The sequence below is a fragment of the Bombus vancouverensis genome, chromosome 1, assembly GCF_051014615.1.
Source record: "Bombus vancouverensis nearcticus chromosome 1, iyBomVanc1_principal, whole genome shotgun sequence".
Lineage (NCBI taxonomy): Eukaryota > Metazoa > Arthropoda > Insecta > Hymenoptera > Apidae > Bombus > Bombus vancouverensis.
Genome location: NC_134911.1, coordinates 12,309,009 through 12,315,281, shown reverse-complemented (window position 1 = coordinate 12,315,281; position 6,273 = coordinate 12,309,009). Strand labels below are relative to the sequence as shown.

At 38.8% G+C, this 6,273-nt stretch overlaps 1 protein-coding gene across 1 annotated transcript in view; it reads right to left on the bottom strand.

Annotated features, from left to right (window-relative positions):
* The window catches only part of hiw (MYC binding protein highwire), a 261,195-nt gene that overhangs the window by 40,070 nt on the left and 214,852 nt on the right, over window positions 1–6,273 (bottom strand). The gene's annotated exons all lie outside the window — the stretch shown is intronic.

Below are 6,273 nucleotides of genomic sequence, written 5' to 3'. Positions count from 1 at the left end.
GTTTCGTTCACAGTAGCAAGACGACCGAAGAAAACAGTCGTTTCGACGGCCACCGAAGACCCCGAAAAAGATATTCTTAATCTCTTTCGTTCTCTCTGGGCGTAGTCGGTGTGTATATCCGCGGCGAGACCAAACTATTCCACAAAGAATGTAAGAAGAGCAAATAGAGAAGGCGGCTAGCTGGGGAGGGCTGCGATGCAGCTGTTGATGTTCAAACGGCTGTTGCCTCTCTCTCCTTGGCTCTTTCACCCTGTTCCTCCCTTTTTCCCTGTCTACTTCTTTCTTTCTTTCTTTCTTTCTTTCCTTCTTCCTCTGATCCTTACTGAAAACCAGAAAAGTTTCAGCGAAAGAGAAAAAGAGCGCGGTGACACGGGGAGAAGTCTGCGAGTCTAGCCGAGAAAAATATCGACCACTGCTGAAATGTTAAGGTAAGTAGCAGGAAAATTAATTTATACTATTTAGTAGTTTCAGAAAAATTGTAGCGTAGTATAGCGTAATTTCTATCAAATGGAACTATGTGTGTATGTTTGAAAAGTATCCATGAAAGTGAATGTAAAGGAGAAAGAACCCTTCGTCGCTCTTATTAGCAAGAGGACAGATGTTTGTTTAATTGTCCAAATTGGAGTACCATTAAAATTTAGTACCTCTTTAAATATCTCTAAAAAGATCTCCTCTCCATCTTATATTCGCACTTTTATCAGGGTAGGTAATTTTAGAATTACCAACCTGAAATGTGTACTTAGATAAATATATTAGAAACAAATTATACTACTTCATATACTTAGAATGAAACTAAATAGGTATATTATATTTTTATCTTAGTAAAAAGAGAACATTTCAACTTTGCCAAAATTCGCATATGTCGAGTAATTGTAGAAGAAAAAAAATCTAAAATCTATCGTTTTTATATATTTGGTAGTTTCAGTGTCAATTATCAGTGATTAAAATATCATATTGCCAATCACATTCATATTCATAACAAGTATCAAAGAGCTACAAAATCACATGCAAGGGAAACTAGATGAGCGAAATTCACGTGAAAATCACGGAAAGCAGGTCAGCCTCGAAATTGAACGGACCGCCATTAAGGACAATGTAGCGTGAAAACGTTTTATCGAACGGTCGCTGGAAATCCAGGATAGCCGGGAGAAAACAAACGCGATATTTCTTCCATGAGCGATTCGTCGTACTTTCGTTCCGAGGGTGTGATCCTTCGCGTGTTTTATCACTCGCCACTTCGTCGACAGGCCGCCGCGTAGCGTCGTCGCGATACCGAGTCAACGTACACGGAGCAATCACCCTATCTCGCACCGATTCCTCGGATACTTTATGGGCGCCTATTTTTCAGATAAGGATGTGATTTTTCTCGACGACCGGTTGCTCTTGGCGGTAGAATTATGGGAAGCATGTGACCGGCCGATTGTTGGACGACGCGTCGTTTGTTTAGTTTCGATGCTTCTGGTATTGGGAAAAGCGTATTATGATATAATGGGTCACGTTTCGGCTACGAACTTGTCTAGTCTTGTTTAGATTAGTCAAGTTGCTCGAGTTTAAACAACCTGAAGCGAGTGATCAAGATGAACGTGGAAATTTGAACGGATATATCAAGTCAGATGTATCACATTGGTCAATACTCTGTTTCAGCTGGAAAAATTGTTGGATCAAATTTAATTCAAGATTAATTAAACGATTGAATCTGTTCTTCTGATCGTATTTTACTCCTTGAAGATCTAGATCCATATTCCAATTTGTTGCAAACCTTCGTAAAGTAACGAACTACTTTCTACCAAAATTTCTGTATCTTCTGTGCGTTACCCTGAAATCGGGTAACGCAAATTAATTCAGCGCATACATCGATAACATCACCATCTAACATCGTATTAGAAAGATAGAATTCTACGATAGAATCCCATAGAGAATCTCCTCAACAAAAGAAGAAATTCAATCCTTCAACTGTATCTTTCTGTTCGAACAAACGTCCTCGAAGCCCAACTACGTCCAACATTCAGTGCATTATCTCGCTTATCATAAATCTACCATCTCTCTTCTCACTAAAAAGGGAAATCTATAGCCTACAGGACCTGTAAATCTTCCATCTGAATGGGGACGATGAAGAAGAGGCAGCAAGTGGTAGGGACCACGACGAAAGGTGTATGCTAGCCGGAAGTGTATACGGGATCACCGGCACGATCCATCGCGTTACACGACAGAATAATCTGCAACGAGGCAGTCGAGGCGAGCTTCTCTATCAGGTTTCATTAGCGAGCCAATCATCTCATCACTTGGATATGGTCGTGCTACCGTCGCTTGTACGTAGGTTAACCCGTTTCTCTGGTCCCTGACCTAATCTCCGCGAGTCGGAGATCGTCCAGGAAAATCGATCGAGGATCACTTCGGTCGGCTCTCTCTCTCTCTCTCTCTCTCGGGTTATCGTAACATCGAAATCACTACTGGAGCCGGTCAACGGCTTATATTAAGCCCCAGCTTAGAACGTAAACGCGTTTTCCATTTCGTGGTCCGTGGAGAGCGAGAGAGAGTTCCGTAGTCGACGAAAACAGCTTACGTGGGATAGAATGTATCGGGACATTGTAATTGGACCGGATCTAATATATTCCACGACGCGTCAGCTAGTAATATCGTGCGATATTGTTTCTCGACCACCTGGATCCCTTCCGCCTTCCGATGGCAACCGGCTCTGAGATTAGTTTCCTAGCCGATCTAGTGGTCGCGAGGGGAGCGTCAATTACGTAGCTGGGAGTTTGTTTCGCGGAGGCTTGTTCGTTAAGCAGCTTGTTACTCGTGCGGGTAATATGCTCCAGAATGATGACGAGAAAGAACTGGATAACTGTGTAATGAGCGAAAATGAGTATACAACTTCCGCGTGTTGGAAATTCTGTCCGCAGCGAGAGATGTAATTGGAGAGTTTGGAACGAAAACTATGGACATTTGTCAATTCTTTTCTCTTTTTGAGACAGCAAGACAAGGATACCGCGGCATTTTTAATTCTCGTCCGATGTATTTCAGAATAATGATCGGGATACTGTGATAAAATAACAATTTTGCTAATAAAAACACAGGTGTAAATTCTATTCTCTCAATGAGATCTATTCTTGCAAAAAGTAGATTTTTGAGAAGCATAAGGCTTATTTTCCGGTTCATTTTCGTTTGATATTAGAATGCATTTGAACAACCCAAAAATCTGATTTTATTGAAAGCTACTCAAGTATTTATTACTTTTGGGTATCTGGAGAAACTAATTTAATATAATAATACGAAACGTTGGTAATACGTGAAAATTTATGCGAGTCTTAATTACTATAGTTTAATTATGATAATTTATTAAACGATGTCAAGCTAATATTAATTTTGAGAGAAACAAGTTTGCCATATCGAAACTTTTATTTTTTGGTCATGTTAATTAAATAGAAATCCATTTTGAGGGAAACAGGTCTGTTGTTTGGCAACTTCTACCATTTTTCGCTCAACGAAGAGATTGTTTCGCCGCGCTCGGCACGAGTTTTACGAGGCCCGTGACGTAACTCGTGTAGTCGTTTTAAATTTTATGGGAAAATGTATAAAATCGAAACGTGTTGGAAGCATACGACCAGGTGACATACTGGCCTGATCGACGAACTGACGGCCGAACTTTCTGTTCGTGCTTTTATTTCGTCGTGCTCGTATATCGAATGGCGCGTTCTTAATATCCACCAAGTGTTCCATACGAGCCAATGTGTCACCTGCCGCCAGGATATTAGACCGTCGTCCTAATGGACCTTTAAGCCAAAGATCTTTATAGAAGCTCACGTATCACCGCGATTCTTTTCTCAAGGTAATCAACTCGAATGACAGAGCTGTCACTGAAAAATGGCGAATCCCTGTTTCGCATTTTTGGCATTTTGTATTCTTGACAGTTATTTATCCTAAAATGGCATTCTAAGACATCTGTATTTCAAATTGAAGTTAAAAGATAGTGTAAATAAATTTTTAAAGTGCCTTTCAATTTTATGTTACTTTATTGATCAACTTATTGTTACTTTAGTAACAAATAATCTGTAGTTTCCAATTTGATTTGTTTCAAGCCACTACGGGTTTGCCAGTGAAACGACATGTAAAAATTGCATAAATGTATAAATAACATTATTACATATGTAAATAAAATAAGCTGTTGTTTTGTCAAGGAGCAGAAAACTTATTAGAATAACATATACATTATAGAAAATCACGAGAAGCCGGCGATACAAAAGGAAGTTCTATAAATTGAAGAAAAAATAATTCATTAAGTTCTTCATAAAATTCTAGACTTTAAATGCCAGAGAAAATAGCAGGTTAAGAAGATACTGGGCAAATTTTTGATATTTACGATATTACAATATGAATTCAATAAAATTCAGTAATAAGAATTGATTAAAAAAGTTACAAATAAAACGTTGCGTTAATGTTAGTTCTTAATGGGTTAACAGGAAGATTTGACTCAAAATAATTGATCAGACACTTTCGATGAGGTGTATGGAAGAATTGCTGGTGAAGTTGATTCGCCAGCCACGGAAGGTTCGTTTGCGTTTCGTCGATGGTACGAACATCCGCGAAATGACGAAACGTTTGCCAGTCACGTGTTGACGGTCACGGGAGTCATCCAACGCGCGAGCCAAATGAAAAAAACAACGAGTTGGAGAAACAGGATGTCGCAGATGAACGGGAAAACTTGAGTCTGTGTTAATTATAAATATGAACCAGAAAACGATGTCCGTTCGGTGGGCTCTAGAAATCCAAAAATAAGATATTCCCGACTCGTTTCATTGCCCTAAGTTCATCGACGGAAGCAACAATTACAATCCTGTGTTGTAGGCTATCTGGCGCCGTGTTATAGTGAAATCGTAGTAAATATATTTGATAATAACGCTTTTACTACTTTTATTGACATTCATCGAGTACAATATACGACTCGATAAGATTACGCAATACGGAGATATAGTTCCTCAATTTTTGGTTCAAGTAACTTTTTCTTCCTCTTTTTATTACAACAATTTCTTACTCTTATTATTTTGTAATATTTTCTACTTGAAAATCCAATAAATACTTCTTGGCTAATATTCACGATGAATAATTGCAATTAAACTAAAACAAATTGATAGGTCAAACAAATCGATAAATGATATATAGTCGTACATATATAGAAAGATATCTGCAATTAGCGAGAATAAGAGAAGTTTAAAATTTTGCGTTAATAATGATTCAAAGTTCCATTGTTCGATTATTTTCCTTCTCTTTAATTAAAAAGAGATACGAGAATCTTAGTGGAGTATCGTATCGACAAAGAAGCGAATTCCTTTATTGCGATTCATTGCCGGGGTCTCGTGTACTTTACAGACGGCGTATCGGCCGTGCAACTCGTGGCCCCGCTCTCTCTTCCCCATTGAAATCTAAATATACCCCATGATATTAATAGCGTATGGTGTGGCGGTGGCAGAAGGGTCGTTTCATACGCCCGCGTTGCACGTAGTCTTTCAGACGAATGCAGAAAACCGCATTCTCTCCACAACTACATGCACCCTCTGTCCTAACAGACGTTTCGCGATTCACGAACTGCGATTCTTTTTCTTAGCGTAAAACACTGCACTTCAATTTGTCAACATTAAATCTGTTTGAAACTTAACAGACGCGATTTATTATTATTCGATTCAGATCTTTTAATTAACGTGATTGAAGTTAGCGAAGGAAATTACACGTTGTGTCGTATATTGAAATTCCTTGAATATCGATTTATTTTGTCGCTAAATTAATAAGCTGACCGAATTGAACGGAATTCAGGTTCGTTTGAAAGAAAGCTCGTTACCTCGTTTATGTCGAATAAAACGAAAACCTTGAGGAAAATCTTATTGTTGGCCAGCGCAGGTAATTAATTTACTTCGCTAAATGAAAATGAGTTTCCACCGACCGTTTCAGGGCAACACTATGCAATCCAATCTGTTCATCATTACCTACTTCCATTTTACTTCCATCCTCTTCGATAATTAGTTCTCTTAAAACTCTCTCAACGCGGCGTGGCACGCCGGCAACAATTATCAATGTCGAATATTTCTTTTAATTCCTGGTTAACCTTCTCTGTTTGTTCCCCGCGCTTCCGCTTAAACCGCCTGAACCCTTTCGACGCACATATTTCTTTCTTCACAGAAATTATATGGTACAGGCTGAGTAATATATTCATATTGACGCAATACACACAAAATGTAAAAATAATGGGTTATCCAATTCGTCGCTATTCAAATAAAGCTA